Source organism: Peromyscus eremicus, unplaced genomic scaffold, assembly GCF_949786415.1.
Source record: "Peromyscus eremicus unplaced genomic scaffold, PerEre_H2_v1 PerEre#2#chrX_unloc_1, whole genome shotgun sequence".
NCBI lineage: Eukaryota > Metazoa > Chordata > Mammalia > Rodentia > Cricetidae > Peromyscus > Peromyscus eremicus.
The window spans coordinates 7,663,868-7,687,835 of NW_026734288.1; the positions used below are offsets into that span (position 1 = coordinate 7,663,868).

Sequence of the window (23,968 nt, forward strand, 5' to 3'; positions counted from 1 at the left end):
GGGCAAGAGCTATTGAAATGCATATTTCTGCTGATCTAGAAAATGTCTTTGTCTGTGGTGGAAGGGAGGGACAGGAACCATTGTGCTGTGTTTTTAAGCACATTGTAACCCTATGGGATGTGCTCTTGTCACTCAGATCTCACTAGCCAATCAGGTCCTCCAGATGACCTGCCAGTCAAAAGTGGTGCAGGGTCCTTCCTGCTGCCGTAGGTTTCAGACTTGGCTTTCAAGAGGAGCTGGTGCTATTGGCTTTGTGTGCTGTGCTGTGAGCCCTGCTACAGGGAGTTGAGCAGAGAGCATGGCTGACCTAGGAAACCATGACAAGGTGAGTGAATTGCTTGTGTCTCCAGATAGGTTGAAGCAGATGGTGAGCTGTAAAATTCACTGTCATCAGTCCTCCAAGGACCTGGTGGAAACCTGCTTGTAGAATCTCTGTCCTCTGAGGTCCCACGTGATATTCAAAATTCCCTAGACCCAGGGGCAGGCCTCTGAATCACTGCTCTATGGGCACTATCTGCTCACAGACTTGGAAGTATGGGAGCTGTGCTTAAAAACATCTTTGAAGCTGGGCTGTAGTGGTGGCACGAGCCTTTAATGCCAGCACTTGGGAGGCAGATCCATGTGGATCTCTGTGAGTTTGGTGCTAACCTGGTCTACACAGTGACATCCAGGACAGGCACCAAAACTACACAGAGAAATCCCATTTCAAAAAACCAAAAATAGCTGGGTGGTGGTGGTGCACGCCTTTAATCCCAGGATTTGGGAGGCAGAGCCAGGCAGATCTCTGTGAGTTCAAGGCCAGCCTGGGCTGCCAAGTGAGTTTCAGGAAAGGCAGAAAACTACACAGAGAAACCCTGTCTCGAAAAACCAAAAAAAAAAAAAAAATCTTTGAACTTCAACATGCTTTCTGTGAACCCATGGAAAGCAGGATGCCAAATTTATAGAATACCTTCTATTAACATAGAGAGGTTCAGTGTTTTGCATTTAATTTTTACATGTAATATCCATTTATAGTTAATTTTATGGGGGGTTGTAAAAGGCATCCTATGCATTGGGTAGCACTCCCCACTAAGGTGTGATGTAGATGAATAGAATTGGTGACTTAAAGGATTTACTAATGCTTAGGAGATAGGAATTCTCACAAAATAGAATTCTGAGGAGGGAGGACTGCCTCTAATACACCCCAACAATAAGCACATGCTACCCAGGCTGGTTAGAGATTAAAAGGGTAAAATATACTTATGTTCACCAAGATTGTCCAGACATTTGGCTCCAAAACATCACAAAGGTGCCACTACAGATATATAATAAGCCACTAGGACCAAATGTATCAAAGAATTAAACTATAACAAGCTGCTTATTGAGACATTATAGGGTCACAGACAACCTTAAAGCCTGGCATGTCATAAAGTTCCAGTTTTTTTGAGAAAAGCATACTTCTGCCACATGGGCAATATGACACCAGGTGACATTTATTTGAAAAGAAAAATACTGTTGTTTTAAAGACTGGCCTGATCAAGCAAGGCTTTCTTTTGGGCCCTCTGTTAAGGTGGTGAAACATTCTTGGGAGAGCTTGGGGCCTAGGCCTTGGGAGCTTACCCTAAGAGCCTGATGTATTGACAATAGAACAGAGCTCCTTCCCTAAGATCAGGAATATGTTTGGGTGAACTGCTAATGTTCTGGAACCAGACCTTTTATGGTGGGTTGGCTTCAGACCCATCATGGAGCTGTGGTTATTAACACAAGACCACTGGTGGTCTTACTCAGTAATGTTCTTGAGATGCTCTGTGTTCCCCTTTATGGCACTGTTTGATTAGCCTCCTCCTGAGTCTCTCCTATGATATAATAGTTTCTGCTGACTTCAATGAAATCATCCATTACCTTCCATTTCCCCCCTAGAAGTATTATACAAGATGCTATTTTTTTAAGAAGCGTACATGACATACAATATAGCTTGTGCAAGACCTGCCCAATCCATCTCTTATCTTTGCTACTTTCCACTTTTCCCATAATTCTCGTCCTCTGTCAGCTTTAACCCAGCACAATGTCACTAAAGAGTGATCTGCTGTCTCAGGTGTCTGGTATGTTTAAGAAATAATTCTGGTGATATTTTTGGTATCTAACTGACCCAATTGCCCAAATGGCTAGACCTACAAGTTGCCTGTCTCTATTTACATTGCTCAAAGTGCAACCCAGAGCATGAAGTTAAAAGACACAAGGATGAATGCACATGTTGAATGCAAAATGTGTCAAGGCTGTCTCCTAATTAAGCATTTGCCAGAGATGGATGCATACTATCATTAATGGTATTTTTCTTTATTCATACCCTAGGTATGATCTCTTCCTGGGAAATCATATTAATACTAGGACAGCTGAATTTCCATCCTGTTAGAAAAATGGTTTGGAGAGAAGCTCTTTTATGTTGACGAGGGTGTCCTTGATTCCATTCTCTTGCCCTCCAGGCCAATGATCTCACTGTTCTCTATACTACACCTTCAAAATGTTTAAATTAAATGACTGTACCACCTAAGAGTTTTAAAATTATCCATTTGAGTCATGTAGTTGACTATCCAATGAAGTCACCAGAAAAGATTTCAAATGTGGAGCATTGCTTATGACTCCAGACCAAATAGCGGAAATAGTTTATTGTGCACACTCCAGGGGGAAGCAGGGTAGACAATCACCTGCTGGAGTCACTACTGTAAAAAAGACCTGATTATGGTAGCAAGAGTTGTTTTATAATTTCTCTTCAGGTTTTAATTTATGTCACATGAATGATCACAGACCAGAGTGTGTGAGTGAAGAGTTTCAGAAAATTATCTTAAGCTAATGAATATTGAATTTTCAATTAGGCAATTCTCCTATGCAGACCTGTCAAATTCTGCTTAACACAGTTATATCAGCTCAAAGGTTTGAGAAACAGGTCAATGATTATAACTCAATGTGCCAATTATAGATCTCAGTGGCCAAAATATGCAAATGAGCAGGATCAATCTATTTCATATTAATGACATCCCCTTCACTAGGGAAGGGCCTATTCTTTTTCAAAATCAATACAGTTTAATTTTTCTTCTTAAAAATACATTATTTATATCATTTTTAAGATTACGTATTGGTATCATTGTTTAGTGGATTACTGCTCTTATCTCTATTTGTTTCTGTCTCCAATGTCTGTAGGGAATCAGTAGTTTTATTCCTTTTCTCTCAAGTGATGTTGATTATTAATTTCTGTGTAAAGCAATGTCTCCCTTAGTTTAAGCTTTCCTCATTCTATGTAATTGAGAATTGCATTGAACAGCTAATCCTGCTTCTTCTGCCCAGTGCTGGTAAAAAAGTCCTCCAATTCCTTCCATTCTGGGCCTTGACTGGTCAGTAAGTAGAAAAAATAAACCAGTTAATGAGTGATCTCCTATCTCTCTTTCTTTTAGTGGAGAGTTATAAATGAAGAGGGACATGTGCAAGAATTAAGTTCATTGATCAACTTTGAAGCTGGTGGAGTCACAGTGCAGAAAGGGAGAGGCAGGTTGGGGGTTGACAGATTTCCTACTTCAAGAGTACTTGAGAATACCTATGTGAAATTAGGTAATCAAATTTAGATGTTCCATAAATGTCCTTTTTGTCCATTTCTTGGGGTCCACACCCAAGGGCAATCAAGAATCTGGATAAAGTCCTGACATTATCATGAAATCAAATTGCTATAGTTACAGTAGTACAATCAAAATATATGTAGGTAAAATGTGGCCATGCCTGATGGGACTGTTATTTTTGAGGTTTTAGATATACACCCAGAAATAAAGGTTTGAGAAATCTTTCATGTGTTCTAATACAAATCCCTAGACTCTGGAGTACATGGCCATTATACCCGTTTCAACTTTTCAAAATATGTTTTTGAGATTTTATCTACATCATAACCACATCCTCTTTCCTTTCTCTAAGCCATACCATGTCCACTCATTGTTTTCTTATTCGGGGCCTGTTTTTCTTTAACAAGAGTTATGCAGTAACAACAGTTACTGTGTGAATGTGACCTTTTTTGGCTACACAATTTCCCACCTATGATGAGGCAATGGGTTGGCTGCACTGCGTATTGAGTATATAATTAAATGTTCTCCCAAAGGAACCTGTGCTTTGGATGAGGAAGAGGATATGCTCTAAGAGAGTAGAAGAATGTCCACAAAAAATGGGAACTTTCTAGACTAGGACCCTGTCTCCTGGGCTGGAAGGGCAGAGCTGGAAGGACTGTGCTTTCTGTTTCCTTCTATCTCTGATCACCCAGTAGGAGAGCTGCTGGTATTTTGAGGCACAACTGGGTGACCCTAGCCAATGAAAGACTTATGGAATACTTTTCAATCAATAAGAAGAGTGGCAGGTAGCTTGCAGATTCATTCCAGGATTATGTTCTGCTTCTGCTGTAAATATTTGTAGGGAAGATCACCAGCTATGCCATGGGGAGGATAGGGTATTCAGAGCAGGTCTGTTGAGCTTTTATGTCTGTTGGTATTTGGATGGATGATGAGCCAGACTGTGGTTCTGTTGGTCTTTGTGGTGACCTGGGCAGTGGTCCTTGTACTTTGAGCATCACTGTGAATGGATTTCTTTGGTAGGGGGAGAGTAGAGTCCTGGCATAGGAGGATGTTATTCTTGTAATATCACTGACAAGTGTGTACTCACAGGAAAGCTTTTGGTGTGCAATTGGAAGACACATTAGAACACTGAAAGTCTGGTTTCTAAAAGTTTTGAATATTTCATTCCAATTTTAGCTTTCTCTCATAAATGTTTTCAGTATTTTAGAAACTGGTAGAAAGATGGTTATGTGAATTGTGTTTCAGCAGTCCATAATTAGAAGACTTTTCACTTTCTGCTACCACCAGCTGCAATGGTGTGATTCAGCAAAGTTTAGTTCTAGGGGAAAGGAGTTTATGAGCTACAGAGGTTTTTAGGTGTGCATCGTGTTGGGTAGATAGATTGGATAGAATTTATATTTAGTGCCATAGTCCATGTGACATAATAAAGCAGATTAAATTTATTCTTCTATGTTGCTTTGGGATTGGACATCAGTGGGGCTGTTCTTACATGAAACCACAAGGAGGCATAAGGGGCTAGAGAGCCATAGCAAGAGATCACTTCCTTTTGCAAAGAGAGGTCTAGAGCATGGGGCTTCTGCCTTTGTAAGAAATATCAGTAGCTTGAGGGTTAAAATCAATTGTTCAAGGGTCACTTTGAGTTAATTTTGTGGTAGTTGTGAAGTCTGTGCTTAATTGCTTTCTTTCTTTTTTTTTTTTTTTTTTTTGGTTTTTCGAGACAGTGTGTCTCTGTGTAGCTTTGCGACTTTCCTGGAACTTACTTGGTAGCCCAGGCTGGCCTTGAACTCACAGAGATCCGCCTGGCTCTGCCTCCTGTGTGCTGGGATTAAAGGTGTGCGCCACCACCACCTGACTTAATTGCTTTCTATACACATAGAATCATAAGTAGCTGGGTAACATTCTTTAAGATGACACTTTTCCTGGTTGCCTTTGGTCTCTGATTTATTGTTGACTATATTTTTCTGCCTTTGTTTTTTGTCTTTCTCTCTATCCTCTTTATTTTTTTACAAATATTATACTCCTTGTTTGCTATAGCTTAGTAATAAATATAAAAATCATGTTATGTCAACCTGTGTACAATTTTTTTTTATAATTCCAGTGATCACTTTGAGTGTTTTCACTGTGAAAGTAGCTTTGTAATCAGTTATCGTGTTGTAAATTGTTGGGCATTGTTATTGGACTGTGTTCATTTTATGCTGCAAATTTACCATAAGCAAAAACTTCATTTTGATACATCATGTTCCCAAGGATCATTTATTTGCTTCTGTATTTATTTAGGTTGAGTTTATACGTGATCGACTTTTGGTTTATTGGATAAAACATGTCATGGTTTTGGCAGGTGACTCAACACATATTCTTTTTGAGAATGACCTGAGTTCTGATACCAACACTCAAGTTGAGAGGATCGTAATTGTCTACTATTCCAGATCCTGTATATGTATGGAAAACATTCTTTCTCATGTACAAACATATGCAAAAATTGCAAAAGAAAAACTTGTTTTCATAATGCTTATGATTTATGAAGCAATTAGAGCAAAACAAGTTGTTTTAGGTGTACACTGATACTTTCAAAATCTATTGTTTTTTATTTTGTTTTAAAAAGTTTTCATTTCTTTACTTTGCTTCATATTTATAAGCAATCATTAATCATAGGGGGAAAATGGTGTCTAAATGTTCTTAACAGACTTCCTTTTCTTTATCATAAAAGAATGAAATCCTCTTAGAAGTCAAATTATTTTCTATAAAATTAAAACATCAGAAAACTTGAAGTGAATTTCTCCAATTTTGGTGACAGATCTTCCTCACACAACACATTTCCTATTATTGGCAAAAGAGAGAATTATTGCACAGGATGTGTGCTGGTCAGTGATTTCTTGTAGATTAATTTTAATTAGAATCTTTTGTTCTTGTTTAAGGGACCATGGTATATTTGTAGGTATCTTTTTCCATCTCATTTTTTTCTGCAGTGACATCTATGTTGTTAGTTTTATTATCATCTAATTATATTGTTGTTTCTCTGGAAAATGATGGACCTTCAACAATTTTTTATTCTGAAAATTTCTTGTTATGAGTTTGTTGTTTATTGGTTGGTTTGTGAATTTTTTTGTGGAGATAAAGTTTTAGTTTTCTCTTCTTGATCTTAGATGCTTGTCTCTTCACATTTCCCAGCATTTGTGTGGTTTCTGGTTGTTGCTATCTTCATGTTTCTGTTTTTGCAGCTTAAGTGATTGATACAATTAATACATTGGCATTGGATCTTTAAAAACCTCCTCATATGCTATTATTTTTTTTTCTAATTAGCTTCAGCTGTAAGCATGACATAGCCTAGAGTCATCTCATGGCACATCAGTTGAGAGTGTTCCTAGACCAAAATATCTGGTTGTTAAGTCTGAGAGAGATTGAGCTGATTTTGATTGATGTGGGAAGGCTCTTCCACTGAGTTGGTAATATCTCTAAGAAAATGGGCCTGGACTGGATAAGAGAGGTTGCTTAGCATGGAACAGTGACAAAGCAAAAGAGAAAGCCTGAAAGCAGTTCTTTTTTATATTTTCTCTTTATATATTAGCTTAAATTTCTATCCTAAGCTCCCACAAGGAGGGACTGTGGCCTAGGGGTATTAACCAAAAATAAAAAAAAAAAAACAACAACAAAAATTATCCCCAAAAAAACTTGTTAATTATCTGAGTTGCTTCTGGTTTGAGAATTTAATCCCACCAACAGAGAAGAATTTTGGAATAAAAAAAACAAAGGTACCTAAAATATGATATTTCTGACTGCAAAGGACTTGAAATTGTTAGGATTCTCCTTACTATCTTGAATTGAATTATTTTCTTGTTTTGTTTTCTAGCTCAGGGAGGCCATTGATTCATGGCATCCCAGCTTCTGAATGCTGGGGTTATATATCATGTGATTCTATTAATAATAAATGGTTAGTGTTAAATCAGAAGGCCTGAGTTTATTGTTTCTTGTAGGGTTAGAAAGGAAAGTGGTTCAGCCAATAGAGCTATATAAGAGAGTCCACAGAGACTGAGAGCATTTGTTCACATCCATTGTGCCATTCACACAATGAGAGAATGATATGGGGAATTTAAAAACAAATACTCAACAAGTTCAGGATAATGGTAACCAAGTTTTACTGCTTGTCTGGATTGCAGTAAGACCTTACTCCCGTTTACTCAACACCATTTAAGTTACTCTAATTCATACCAGTTAAGAGATGGATCCTAGAAAATAGAATTTTAAATAAAAATTATTTAATGTTGGTATTTGCAATTTGCAGCCCTAGAGAGTTTCAGAGAAGTAGGAAATCTCAAGTTAGTGTCATGTGGAATCTTCACACTAGAGTGATTATTTGCTAATACATGTATTCTATACATTTTAAAGTTTAAGGACTTCCCCGTCACCTGCCTATACTAATGGGTGGTATTATAATTTGTATATCTACAGGTGCCAACTTTGTCCTGTGACAAAGGTATCTATCTAATGTTTAGCACTAGAGAAGTTTCAAAGTGGTGTTAACAGCTTCATAGACCAGTGGATATAGGGAATTTGGGTAATTGTAGCCACTTTTGCTTCAGGTAAAATAATATTAATCACTAAAATCTCCCCAATCATGAAATTCACCTAAGATGGTTAAGTTGTAAACCTGAATTAGTTCTTGTTTGTTCAAAAAAGCAATCACACAAGACAGTATATTTGCACTGACTTTAGGTGCCACCAATTATTTTATAAAGTTTGTTTACAAGTATTAGTGAGATATTGAGATGACTCATCAAGTCAAAGCACATTGCTGTACAAGTACAATAAGCTTGTTCCTGGGAACTCATGATAGAGAGAAACAAGTCCTCCAAGTTGTTCATTGGCCACTATATACGGGGTCTAGCATGTATGTGCACTACACATTAAACACATACCCACATCACACACCTCCCTCTTTCACACACACACACACACACAAATATATGCACAATATACATATAACATGTATACCACACAAAATATACACACACTGCTCTCACACACAAACTATATACACAAACACAAAAACACATACACACAAATATGTGCACAAAAAAAGTCACACAAACATAAACAGAGACAAAGATCACATAAAGCACACACACCACACAAACACATACACACAAACACATGCACAAACACACACAATTCACACAAAGAGACATACACAGACAAATATACATACGTACACCCTGAAAGAAACTTTTAAAAACAGTATTAGTATTTAAAGAACACTTCAGATATGTGTTGAATAAATTTGCACAGAACTGGATGTTTTTCTTTGTTTTGTTATTTTTTATTTGTATGACATAACAGCATATTCTGACAAAGACTTACCCTATAAAAGTAGTCATTCCTGGTAGCGTAACATAAATATTTGTCAAGAGTGATACTTTGAATACTTTGGCTACTATGAGGAGAAGTTGCATAAAGTAATTTTGCATTTAATATTAGTGGTTTAGAAGAATGATTTTGAATCTTTATCAGTACCATATAAGGCAGTAACTGTACATGATGGAAGCAGATGCAGAAATCCATAGCTAAGCAATGGATTGAGCTCCTGGAGTCCAGTCAAAGAGAGGGAGGAGGGATTACATGAGAAGATCATGATGTGGAAACCCACAAATACAGCTGACCTGAACTAGTGGGAGCTCAAGGATTCTGGACTGACAACTGGGGAACCTCAATAAGATCAAATTAGATCCTCAGACTGTGACTCACAGTTGTGAGGCTCTGTAGTGTGTGGCACCTCTGAAAGTGGGACCAGGATTTATCCCTACTGGATGAACAGGCATTTTGGAGCATTTTGCGTATGGAGGGATACCTTGCTTAGCCTTGATGCAGAGGTGTTGGGGGCTTGGTCCTGATTCAGCTTGATATTCCAGACATTGTCAAATCTGCATTAGAGACCTTGCCCTCTCTGAGGAGTAGATGGGATGGGGTGGGTGAAGGTGGGGTGAGCAGGTTGAGAGGAGGAACAGGGAACTGTGGTTGGTATGTAAGATGAAAAAATACTTGTAAATGTTAAAAAATCAATCCTAAAAAAAATGGCTGTTACTTTCGGAGACACTGAAATTTTAAAGACTCTTAAAGCTTAAGTAATAAAGAATTTTATATTTTGATCTAATAAAAATAGACTTTGTTTGGATTTGGTTTCATTTTTGACACATTCTGTTTCTGTAGCCCTAGCTGTCTTGAAGCTTTCATATAGACCAGGCTGGCCTTGGACTTAAACACAGATCCTCCTGCCTCTGACTCACAAGTGCTGTGAATAAAAGCTTATACCAGCATGTCTGGCCTTCATTTAGGTTCTTTGAAAGAGTCTCAATATGTTTCCTTGATGGTTCTGGCATTGCTGAGCAGAGCAGGCTGGCTTCAAGTTCAGAGATCTGGTTGCCTTGAACTCCAGAGTCCTGGGATTAAAGTCTATGTTGCCACATCTGGCTGAGATAGTCTTTATATGTCCAATAAATGTCAATATTGGTTGTACTTTGAAAAAGCAGAATAAATCAATGGGGGTAAAAATTTTTGGCCAGACTTACTTATTTTGTGACCTGGTCTTTAGTTGGCTGAGGTGGCTTTTAATTCCATACTCATGAGAGGATGGCCTTTTCTTGTAGCTCTTAGCCCCACACAAGTCACTGCCCAGCTTATGATTTAAACATGTAAACTGTGACAATGTTGCTCCTTTTTTCATACTGCACAGGTTTTGGTTCAGAGTTAAGGAATAATTTTGTTTTACATTCACATCTGCTTGATTTCTGTTTGCTGTTTGTCCTTTGCGGTCCATGTCTTCACAAATTAGTTCTAAATCATCATTATTACTCATCTTTTCTTTTAAAAAATCTTATTTACTCTTAGAATTATGATCTTTTGCATATCTTGGATTTATTATTCCAGACAATTTCATCTTGGAGTGAAACCCAGGCAGGGCTCATGTTAGGCATTGCTCTACCACTGAGCTGCTTTCTTCCTTAGAAATACTTGTGTGTTTTTTGAACATTTTTTGGTATGATCTCAGTAAATAGATAAATCTCTTTGCTTAGTAAATCTTTCCTATGAGATTTTACTTCCTCTATGTTTCTTATAGTAGAAAATTTTACTATTAGATGACTTCATTTCTCAGTTTTTAAGGCTTTTTGTTTCATATATCTTCTCTTTGAACAAAGACTCAAGTTTTTCTTGTGGATAATATTGAGACTGTGTAAGGAATTGTCTTTCATTTTGTCACAAAGCCTAAAAGAATTCTAGCTAAATTATATTTAGCTTGTTTTTAAAATTATAAATAATGAATTAATCAATATATCTGAGCTAGTTTTGTTGGGTAACTTTCCTGGAATTCATCAATACAGATCATGCTAGTCTCATTCTTGGGGTAATCCTACTACCTCCTAAGAGCTGAGATTACAGTTTTGTGTCCAATAAACTATCATTTATTTTCCAGTTACTTTCTCCCCTCATAAATGTCTAATTAAATGATTGTGTATTGCAGCAAATGTGAAATCAGCTAACAAATGTAGCTCTTGCTTACATGTAGATAATCAATGGGCTAGATATTTTTATTCTTCAGTCGGAAGTTAGTTAGGATTTTTGAGTTCGGATTACTTAAATTCAGGACACATTTTCAGTCCAATGGTAGTATGGAGACATTATGTATATTTAAGCGATGCTATTATTATTTTTCTATAACAGAAATAATGTCCCAGAATGGTCCAGACAAATACAAATTAAGGAATAAAGTTTTCCTACACTCACAGAGTATGTTCTTCTAGGCCACTGAGAACAGGTTATGGTCCTTATAGGGGAACTCAGTGCCTTGCTTTGTCACAGAGATAAACCTGGTTATCTAGTGTGGCTTTTAGGACCAGTTTGGGGTTTTCTAGAAGATAGTAGTTGTAATTTAAGGTTTCCCATGTTTGTACTTTGCCTACATGTACCTCTTGTATTTCTGGTACCTATCAAAGCCAGAAGTGGATGTCAGATTCCCTGCAACTGGAATAAAAGATGACTATGAGCTTCCATGTCAATGCTAGAAATCAACCCCAGGTCCCCAATAAAAGTCATCAATGGTTTTACTTGCTAAGCCTTTGCTACATCCCCTCAGTTTTTGCCCCCATTATAGGAAATCTGTTTGATCTTGTCTCTGTTAGACTTTAGTGCTATTGTGTTTTTAGTTGAGTTGTTTTTTGTTTTTGTTTTTGTTTTGCAACAGGCTCTCAGGTAGCCCAGACTGACCTTGAACACCTTTGAATACTTGAACTTATGATCCTTCTTCCATGTTTCAAGAAGTGCTGAGATGACAAGTGTGCACCACTACCACAGCTTTTATGGATCACAGCATCTCCTCTGACTCCACCTTTTTTTCTTGTTCTATCTCTCTTGGATTACCCACTTCATTCTGGTCTGCCTTGTCATAGGCCATAGTAGTTTCTTTATTAACCAATGGAAGCAACACATATTTACAGAATACAGCTGTGTATGTCCCACTTTATGACTTGGTGGGTTGGATAACCTCCAGCTGACACTGGGCAGTTCAGGTCATATGGTAAAAGGGTGGCCCACAGTCAAATGTTCAGTTTCTCCCAGTGACTGGAAATAATGGGATGTGCTCTCATGCTTGACAATATTTATTTTTGAAAATGATTCTAAGGGCACCAGTGACAGACACTTCAAATGACTTTAAGAGGTATTGTGTTGTTCTAATTCTCCAAAGCTCCATTTCTTGTATATAATTCAGTTCTCTTTCTCTCTCTCTCTCTCTCTCTCTCTCTCTCTCTCTCTCTCTCTTTCTCTCTCTCTCTCTGTGCATGTGTGTGTGTGCGTGCGTGCGTGTGTGTGTGTGGGTGTGTGTGTGTGGGTGTGTGTAGACTGTGGCATAGGCTTTAAAACTCACAATGATCTTCCAGCCTCTGTGCCCAGTTTGCTGGCAGTAAAAGAATGCACTACCACTCACAGCTTGAAAAATAATTTTTATGGTCAAAGTTTCCTCTTCTTATGGTGGACAGGGAAGTGAGGAGATGGTGTCAGGACTCCTGACACTGGAGTTAGAGAAATCAGTGAGTCTCTGTATGTACTGGGAATGGAAGCTGGAAGCTCTGAAAGAATCTTCAGTGCTCTTAACTGGTAAGGTATTTTCCAACCTAAGTTTTCTCTTCTTGATTATGTTTCCTGTCCAAGGTAGCTGAGTCAGGGTCAGATACCAGATGCTGATTAAAAATAGAGTTCTCCTGAGAGAATTAACCTCAGACAAGGATGGCTCCCTAATTCTTTAGCCAATACAACATGGTCGGCCCATTATCCATATACATAAAACCAAATATGGATGCAGCAGATTGTATTAATGTATTTCAGCATACTTAATAACCCACACTTAAAAAGGGAGAATTTGGAAAGAATTTGAGAAGGGATGGAATGAAGAGATAAAAGAGGAAAGTGATGTAATATCTTTTACTTAAAAAATTATGAAAATAAATTTTAAATAAAAAAGAGCTAGATTGACAGCTAAGCAATTAAGAGCACTGGGTGTTTTTATAGAGGACCCAGGTTCCATTCCCAGAACCCAGATGGTAGCTAACCATTTGTTGTAACTCTAGTCCCAGGCTTTCTTCTGGCCTTGGTAGGCACAACACACAGACACATACAGACAAAGCACTGTATAAAAATTTTAAAAAAATTATAAAAAGGAAAGAATGCAATTATTTACAGTGATGTCATGACCCTGAGCCAGAAAACTAGCCAGGGTTTGTTCAAATGAACTCCTGCTGGTCTTGCACGGAAACAGCTGTGACCTTCTGCTAATCTAGCCTGCTCAGAGGGAAAAGTAGTTTTGTTCTGAGGTTAACTTTTAACATTTCTCTATTCTATTGGTGAACCTTGCCTCTGTAATTCTTTTTTGTAATCCTAAGTATTTCATTTCTGGAATTCCCTCAGTTTATGTTTTTTTTTTTATTTCCATTTTCAGGTCTTAAACAGTTGTATTTGTTTCCTTTAACAATCTATTTTTTCTTGGCTTTATTTAAGATGTTTATTGTTTTACTCCAATTGTTTGCATTTTTCTAGCTTTCTTGGAGTAGTTTATTGGTTTCCTCCCATTGTTTGTTTGTTTGTAATTTCATGAATTTATGTAAAGTATTTATTCATCTTTTAAGGGGCTCTATCATCTCTATATATTTAGTTTCAAGTTTTTTTTTCCCTTGCATTTCAATTATTTTTGAGTATTTAGGGCCTCCTGTGGTAGGACACCTAGTTTCTGGTGGTGACATAGTGCCCTGTCTTTTATTATGTTCCTCTCCTAGGCATCTGGGTTTAGGGTGATAATAGGTCTAGGTGCTGGTTTATAACATCATCTTTGTTGGATGGGGGTTTTGTTCTGCGGTTGTGTTTGTTCTCTGGAGTTTCAGAGTGTATGTTGAATGAGTGTTGCCTTTTTCCTGACCTTCTTGGCTGGTGTGTTCAAGGGAGAATGTTAGTTGTGTTAGGGACTGGGAAAAGAGGAATGCATTGGAGATGATCTTCAGAGGCACTGGAGGCATGGAGAACAAAGAGAGTAAGCTGCCTCTGATGCTCTACTCCACTGATAGGAGCAAATTTTTAAATCAGCTGTGGGGTAAGAGACAATGTGGTAGATCTGCAGATATCCTAACTGGTCTTCCAAAATATGAGTAAATGACCAGAGGGTGTCTGCCCCACTTGGGTGATGGGATTCTGATATGAGGTGAGTAGGGAAGGGTAGGTGGGGATGGTCTTTGGAATCCACAGGAGACATGAAAAGGGAGAGGAGAAGCTGCAGCTGGAGTTCTGTTTCAGCCCTCATGGCAACCCTAAGGATTGGAACCCTGTCAGTGGGGAAGGTCTGTGCATAGTCTTCTTGGTCCCATAACTAACATCTTAATACTGATTCATTAGGTTCCCAGGAATCATTTATTTACTTATTTAGGCTTCTGTTGTGGCTAATCTGTGAAAGACATTTCGTTTATTGGAAAAAAAAAGTAATATTTGGGCTGAAAATGTCAGTTAACAAGTATTCTTCTTGGGGAAGTTCAGATATGAGCACCCAAGTTTGGAGGCTTATAATCAACTGCTATTCCAGATCCAGGGGATCTGACAAGCTCTTTGTTCTGTCACCTATACACACATGGAAAATATTCCTTCTCATACATACAAATATACACATACAATGGGTCTAGACTTGTTTCAAAAGTACTTGTGACTTACAAAGCAATTAGAGAAATCAGGTTGCTTTATGTATACAATAAAATCATACAATATCTTTAAAAAGTATTGTTTTTCATTTATTTATTTTTTTTATTTCCTCACTCTGATACAGGTTTACATCTAATCTTCAATCATAGGAAACAAAATTTTTTCTAAATTTTCTAACAGACATCCTTTTCTTTATCGAAGGAGAATGAGATAGTATTAATAGACAAAACTATTTTTCACAATGTAGAAATATCAGGCTTCAAGTGAATGATTCCAATTTTGGAGGAACAGTCTCCTTACCCAACCCATTTTCTATTATTGGTGAAGGAGAGAACTGGAGTGCACAGGGTGAGTGGTGGTCAGTGATTTCTCTTATTTTGATTTTCATTAGAAACTTATAATTCTCTTTTAAGAGACAAAGTTATATTTGTAGGTCTGTCTTTCTGTCTCCTTTTATCAGTGGTAACATCTGTGTTGTGTGAGGTTTTTTGTATTACCTATGATGTAGTTATATTATTTCTCTGGCAAATGATGGAACTTCACTTATTTTTATTTTATGGAAAATTACTACATTATGTTAGGATCTCCTTAGGTTTTTCATTTGGAGATTTTCTGTAGAAGAACAATTTTAGTTTTCTCTTCTTGATCTCAGAAACTTGTATTTCTTCATTTCTTGGTGTATCTGTTTTGCTACTTGTTATCATCATCAATTTTTTTTGCTATTTAAGTTATTGATGTAGTTGATTCATTGGGTTTGGGTTTGTAAAGTCTCATATATTATTGTCTCTGTGTCTGAGTTACTTTGAGATGTCAATATTTCAGAGCCCACAGTCACCTTTTGGAACATCCGATGAAGATGTGCCACATTAGAACAACTAGTTGCTAAGTCTGTTAGAGATTTTGTTGATTGATGATTTATGGGTGGTAGCCCTTCCACTGAGTGTGCAATATCCCTAAGAAAGTTGGCCTGCACTAGATAAGACAGTAAGTTTGGCATAAAAGACAATGACTATGTTAGAAAGAAAGCCTGGAAACAAAGATTCCTCATGGTTTTTGCTTTCAGTTGCTAGATTGAATATCTATCCTAAACACTGACAATGGTAGATTGTGATCTGGCAGAATAAGCCAAATAAGCACGTTTATTACCTACGTGCTTTTGTGTAGAGAATTGAATCAAAGCAAGTTGTAACAGAATGTGGTAGACCAAAAGTGATTTTGTTGTTCAAAGGTGCTGGGAATGATGACTTTTGGGGGGAATGTTGAGCATATCAAAATTTAGATATGTTGAGCATATCAAAATTGGTGAAGGAAAGAACTGGAGTGCACAGGGTGAGTGGTGGTCAGTGATTTCTCTGATTTTGATTTTGGCAGAGGACATAGAAAGCTGCACACAGAGCTTAACTGGTTATTCTTGTAGTACTTTGAGTAAAGTACTCTTAAAGGTATTGTGAACAGTGGAGGTAGAGGTCAAAGGATTTTGGGGGGAATTGAAATAGAAGTCATCTGTATGATATTTTGGCCCCTAACTTTTCTCATTTTGCCAATGTCCTCAAGAAATTGAGTAAGGCAGAAATAAAAAATAATAATAATGGGGCTGATTTCTTAGAGGGAATATTGTCTCTCTTGGATAGCTATTACTTATGATTCATTCAGTACTACATTAAAAAAAATCAAGAAATGGATCATAAAGAAATGAAAAGTCTCCAGGTTATAGAGAAAAACAGCACTATGACTTTGCAGAAGGTAGTCAAATGCTGAACAGAATCATGAATGTTCAGGGAGATTATCACTATTAAAAACATGGCCCTTACTGTACATTGGAAGCTTAGCAAGGTGCACTAAGGGTTAGAATCCATCTTTATATGCCCTCAGTTAATGGAGGTATTAGGCACAGTGATTGCCAGTCCAGGAAGCAACTTTATTCAAGGCCTGCAGCAACTCTGGTCCAAGTATGACAGAGGCCATCACAACTTACAAACCAAATTTGGGGGAATCATTGATGTTGACCTGGTTATGGAGACAAGAATGATATAAAATTTAAGATTATACATTTTTAGTCTGCATTTTCAGATCAGCTCTGTTGTAGGCATCTGTGTTATTTGTATGGTAAGATCACCAATGAGAAGACTGTGTGAGTTCATTACATGATACTATGAGGATGAAACCTGAGTTGTATTTTGAGACCATAAGATGTTGAAATACTTAAGCTATGAGACATCTTACATGGAGAGCTAGCTGCATATATGGAGTGGAAGTAACCATAGAGAGAGCTGTATGGGAAGTTGTGGAGAGAGAGCCATCTAAGCCCTTTGAAAATGAAGCCCTATGTCTCTGACACAGAAGTACCAGATTCAATTTTTGCTCTGCTGGGTTTCAGTCTTTCCTCACTGTGTCTTAGTTCCTCTCCTTTGGGATGGTAATAGGTTTTCTGTGCCATTCACATGTTGGGAATATTTAAATTGCTTTCTCATTTTATAAGATGCAACAATCAAGAATTTTTCTTGAGTGTCAAAAGAGACTTTTTATATTTCAATAGTAAAGGGATTGTTGCAGACTATGAGAATCATTGAAATGACTAAATGTATTTTCTTCAATGATGACCCTTGAGCCTATAGTGACCTGGGTGAGAATCTAGTCAACTGAATGAAAATCTCCCAGATAGGATGAGGTATTTGAACATGTGTCTCTCCTTGGTGACTTTCTTTGAGGTACTTGTAGAACCTCTCTGGATAAAATATCTCAATGAGGTTTGTGATATGTGTTTCCATAGCCTCAACGCATTTCCTTTTCTATGTTTCTGCTATGTTGTGGTTGAAGTGAATCAGCCAACTTTCTTCTTTTGCTGCCATGACTTCACCACCAGTATAAATAGTATCACTAAATCACATAAAATACAATTGATGGAATTGGTATTCAATGTTAAGTCACTTTGTTAGCCTGAATTTTTTAAAATTTTGTTGTTCCCATTTTTGTTTCTGAAGAAAAAATTTGACTGAGTAGCTCTGACTCTCCTAAAAATATCTCTGTAAACCAGGTTGGCCTCCAACTCAGAGATTCACCTGACTCTTACTCCCACATGCTGAGATTAAAGGTTGTTCAACATTCCAGGTTTTTTTAATATATATTATTGTGGGATGGTCCTATAATATATATGTTGTTTTGCTGAGCTTTACCCCCCATTTTCAATTTTGAAATTCAGTAAAAGATACCATTATCTTCCTAGATGTTTGTCTGGGCCTTCTGAATCATTAGACTACATTTGTGTAACATTCTTCTTGCTTTTTGTGTTTTTTTAATTTTTTTTAATGTATATGATTCTTTTGTCTATATAGGTGGATATGCACCACATGTTTACCTGTCCTCATAGTAGTCCAAAGGGAGTTTTAGAACCCACAAGCTTGGAATAATAAACAGTTGTGTGAGTCCCCCATATAAGTACTGATAATTGAGCCCATCTATATGCAAGACCAGTAAGAGCACACAACTTCTGAGCCATCTCTCCTTCCCTGTGTTGATTATTTATGATCATTAATGATATTGCTAATGTTATCTTCTTTCTATTTGTACCTCTTTAAATGCACAGTTCCTTTTTGTAAGATTTATTAAAATAGTTTAAACTGGAGCAAATCAGTTTTCTCGAAGATTAATACAGAACTGGAGTGAATGCCGAAATCTTTGTAGGATCTTCAGTAAAAAAAAAATCTGAGTGCATCTTATCTGTTTTGTTTGTTTGAATGGAATATTCAGTGCAGATACAGTTAGCATAGACTAGGCTAACTTTCACCTTAAAAGAATACATACCTGCTTGTACCTTCTAAGTTCTGTGATTAAAGGCATGAGCCAATATACCCAGCTTACAAATCTTCCTTGTAGTTAATAATTGTTCATACAATTTCTCAGATGTGTGCTCAGTACTGTTGAAATGTTTGCTTGTCTGTCTATCTCTGTTAATAGGCATTTCTCTTGCACGGTGATATCCTGTTCAAAGCATTCAGAAAAAAAAAGAGGAGAACCTCCTATTCAGTTTCTTTGTGAAATAAGTTGATGGTTTCATTGTAATGTCTGAGTTATAGAATATGTGTAGCTCTCACAAGAATTATGTGGCTGTATTATCAAAGAAGCACACATTTACAATGTTGTATCATGCTTTTTGTTTTATACATATGGATGGCATATTTATGTATGGCATATTTTAGAATACAGTGACCTATAATGATGTGCATGTCGACATCACTCAGGAAGAGTGGGCATTGATGGATCCTTCACAGAGGAATCTCTACAAAGATGTGATGCTGGAGACCTGTATGAACCTCACTGCTATAGGTAATACTGTAAATTTTTCTTCACATTTTAAATAAGGGGACAACAGTTTCTTGGTTATCGATGCTCTTCTGTAATTCTGACTGAGAATGAGGCAGAATGAGGTGAATAAAACAAAAATAAAAATTTTCAATTTTGAAATTCAGTAAAAGATACCATTATCTTCCTAGATGTTTGTCTGGGCCTTCTGAATCAGACTACAATTGTGTAACATTCTTCTTGCTTTTTGTGTTTTTTTTAAATTTTTTTTATTGTATATGATTGGTTCTAAGGATAACTGAAGATAGTAATGTAAATTTTCAGTTTCCTGTAATATTTCATACATTTCCTTGTTTGATATTTCAGGCTACAACTGGGAAGATCTTGAAGTTGAAGAACATTGTCAAAATTCTCGAAAACATGGAAGGTAATTTTCTTGTGCAAGCTGATACAAATGGGCCTCTGGATATATTTAACTTATCTGGAAGTTTTAATGAAATGAAACATTGTAAATAAACACAGCTCAAAATGTGTTAATGAACATTACATGCTCATAAACACACATACCTCAATGACAGGTAAGTGAATTGTGTTTGCAAGTCATTCTTTTAAGAATGAAGACAAGGAATCAATGCCTTAACAGAAATCATCATTTGAATAATAGCTTCATCAGAGCTATGCTGTACAAACAACAATCCTTTTAATTTCATACTATTCAAATTACAAAAGGTATACTCACTGAATGCATGATAAGAATATGTACACAACCTTTTGATAAGCAAATAATCCATAGTAAAAGCATTGTTACTCAAAAAGTTATTCTGTCTCTGATAATTTAGTTAGATAGGTGGTTAGAGTCAAGAATTAAAGTGGGGATGTTGTAGAGAAATAGTAATTCTTATGCTACATGTTGATGGGAAAAAGAAAGTCCAACAGTAAATAAAATGTGGAAATCTTCTTGTTGTTATTCTTTCTTTAATAGTTATATCATATGTCACTTTGGATACCAGCCATATGAACATAAGGATATGAAAAGAAGTAATGTACATCTCTCAATCTCAGAACAATTACAAAACATGTAGTAGCCCCATGTTGAGCAAACTTGTTGAATGACATTTAAATTTACAAACAATTAGTTTTCCAGCTTAATTTGGATTAAATCAACAACACATCACAGAAAAGGTCTATGAGTACTAGGCCTGTGTAAATGCTTCTGTTTGTTGTGGTTCACTTTGGAAATGTAGCATTAATCATAGTATAGTAAAGTTTATCAATAGAGTATGTGATGTAAATGTCTGAATTCTCCCAGTTATCTTCAAATATTTGACAAATCACAGAGAAAAACGATGCCATAAATATGAGCCAGGTAGTAAAGCATTTTACTATGACAGGCATGTTCAAATATGCAAAGCCATCCTTAATGCAGGGAACAACATGAATGTACACAACATGTTAAAAACTAACGATAACATAACTCATTATATTCACACAAAATTGTAAAATTAATTCATGCAGATTTAAAGACTCAACAATGTAATGAATGTGGCAAAGCTATTAAATGTTTCAATTATCCTTGCAGGCGTGAAAGAAGTCATACTACAGAAAAATCATCTGAACACACTCAGTGTGGTCAAGTCTTTGTACATCATAGTCATCCTCCAAGGTATAAAGAAATACATACTGGAGACCAACACTATGAATATAATCAATATGGTAAAGTCTTTGCATACTCCACTCATATTCAAGTACATAAAAGAACACATGCTGGAGAGAAACCCTATGAATGTAATCAGTGTGGGAAAGCTTTTGCTTATCACAATCATCTTCAAGGGCGTGAAAGAACACATACTGGAGAGAAACCCTATGAATGTAATCAGTGTTGTAAATCCTTTGCTTATCACAATACTCTTCAAAGGCATAAAAGAACACATACAGGAAAGAAACCCTATGAATGTAATCAGTGTGATAAAGCTTTTACTCGTCACAGTACTCTTCAATTGCATGAAAGAACACATACTGGAGAGAAACCCTATGAATGTAATCAGTGTGATAAAGCATTTGCTCGTCATAGTTATCTTCAAGGGCATGAAAGAACACATACAGGAGAGAAACCCTATGCATTTAATCAGTGTGGTAAAGCTTTTGCTCGTCACAGTACTCTTCAATTGCATGAAAGAACACATACTGGAGAGAAACCCTATGAATGTAATCAGGGTTGTAAATCCTTTGCTTATCACAATACTCTTCAAAGGCATAAAAGAACACATACAGGAAAGAAACCCTATGAATGTAATCAGTGTGATAAAGCTTTTACTCGTCACAGTACTCTTCAATTGCATGAAAGAACACATACTGGAGAGAAACCCTATGAATGTCATCAGTGTGATAAAGCTTTTGCTGGTCATAGTGATCTTCAAAGGCATGAAAGAACACATACTGGAGAGAAACCCTATGAATGTAATCAGTGTGGTAAAGCTTTTGCTCGTCACAGTACTCTTCAATTGCATGAAAGAACACATACTGGAGAGAAACCCCATGAATGCAATCAGTGTGGTAAATCTTTTGCTTATCACAGTAATCTTCGAGTACATGAAAGAATACATACTGGAGAGAAACCCTATCAATATAATCAATGTTGTAAGTCCTTTGCTGATCACAATGCTCTTCAAAGGCATAAAAGAACACATACTGGAGAGAAACCCTATGAATGTAATCAATGTGGTAAAGCTTTTGCTCGTCACAGTACTCTTCAATTGCACGAAAGAACACATACTGGAGAGAAACCCTATGAATGCAATCAGTGTGGTAAATCTTTTGCTTACCACAATAATCTTTGAGTACATGAAAGAATACATACTGGAGAGAAACCCTATCAATGTAATCAGTGTTGCAAGTCCTTTGCTGATCACAATGCTCTTCAAAGGCATAAAAGAACACATATTGGAGAGAAACCCTATGAATGTAATCAATGTGGTAAAGCTTTTGATCGTCACAGTACTCTTCAATTGCATGAAAGAACACACACTGGAGAGAAACCCTAGGAATGTAATCAGTGTCAGAAAGCATTTGCTCGTCATAGTTATCTTCAAAGGCATGAAAGAACACATAATGGAGAGAAACCCTATGAATGTAATCAGTGTTGTAAAGCTTTTACTTATCACAGACATCTTCAAAGGCATGAAAGAATACTTGAGTGAAACCATACAATTGTAATCAGTGTGGTAAAGCCTTTGCTCATCACACTGCTCTTCAGTTTCATGGAAGAACACATTTTTGAGAGAAACCCTATGAATTGAAACAGTGTGGTACAGCCTTTGCACACCCCAGTCATCTTCAAGTATATAAAAACACGTACTGGAGAGAAACCCTTTGAACATTATCAATGTGGTAATGCCTAGTGAAAACACAGCAACCCTATAACTGTAAAACTTTTAGTGTGTAATTGGTATCTTAAAGCCTTAGAATATAACATTAGACTTTGAAGATCTGAAAAAAAAATACCAAAGGAAATCTGAATATATATAAATTGGTATGATCTTTAGCCAACATACTTACATTCAATTACACAAGATTAATTATTTTGGAAAAAAATCTAAAATGTGTCAATAATCTTTTCAAGCATTATAATATCTCTTTATTTTGTTTACACCTGTCAACTAATATGGATAAAAGGCCTATAAATTTAAATGATAAGGTAACCCTCCTAGATTTCATAATCTGTTCAAATACATGAAATAATAAATTCTGGTATAAAATTTCATAGATGTGTATCATTGCTTTTCTGTTGCTTTGATAATGGATGATATCTAAGTGAACTTAGAACAGTGTTTAATTTAGCCCTTGGATCTAGAGCAATACATGAACCCTGTAAAAGTGTCATGTTAACAAGTGACAGACATGGCAGTTAAAGCAAGAGGCTAAGAATTCACATTATTGTCCTGCAGCATGAAGAAAAATGTAAATTGGAAATGGTATGCAGATGGAAACTCTCAGGCCAATCCCCAGTGACAGATTTCTTACAGCAGGGTACCATTTCTTAAATCTTTCCAAATCATATCATCGACTGAAAATGATTTATTTCTCTAACTTCAAGTCTCTATGCTTTCTTTCTCAAACATGGACCAATTCATGATAGAAAAAAACTCTGTAATCATTTAGATGCCTCAAAACCCATGATACCAGAATTATAATAGAAAAACATTCATTATTGAAAGTTAGTTTTAATATTTGTTTTTATTTTAATTAAGCAATATCTGTATATATGTCTGTGGGTATATGTATGTGCATTCTAGTTCTCAAGAAGGTTAAGCCCTTGGCCCTTCTTATAGCAGGAATTACTCCATGTCATTGAAAACCAGACCTTGGTCCAGGAAATGAACTAGTATTATAGGCTTGGCCATTTCTCTATCCCTGTCAACATTTTAATCAGTATTTCTGCTTTTTCCGTTTTTCGAGACAGGGTTTCTCTGTGTAGTTTTTTGCCTTTTCTGGACCTCACTGTGTAGACCAGGCTGGCCAGGAACTCACAGAGATCCACCTGCCTCTGCCTCCCAAGTGCTGGGATTAAAGGCGTGTGCCACCACCGCCTGGCCCCTGTCAATATTTGAAAGCTCTTTATATTATCTTGATAGCAGGAAATATATATGTACTCACACAAAAAAAACCCTACTTATGTTAACTTTATGTGAGACTTTAGACATCACAATTGTTTTCAATTTCAAGGAAAAAAAACCTTGTTTTAAGTCTTTTTTCTTGTAGCTTTGAAGTAAGGAAGTTATTAACCAAGTTCACTAAAGACTAATGTGAAGACTACATTGTGGCTTCTATTTTGCAACATGAGAGATATTAAAGGGTGCTACATGTGT

At 36.6% G+C, this 23,968-nt stretch overlaps 1 pseudogene; it reads left to right on the forward strand.

The window, feature by feature from the left end:
- The first annotated feature begins 19,012 nt into the window (after positions 1-19,012).
- Positions 19,013-22,863, forward strand: LOC131901028 (zinc finger protein 431-like; annotated as a pseudogene).
- Positions 22,864-23,968: the final 1,105 nt, after the last annotated feature.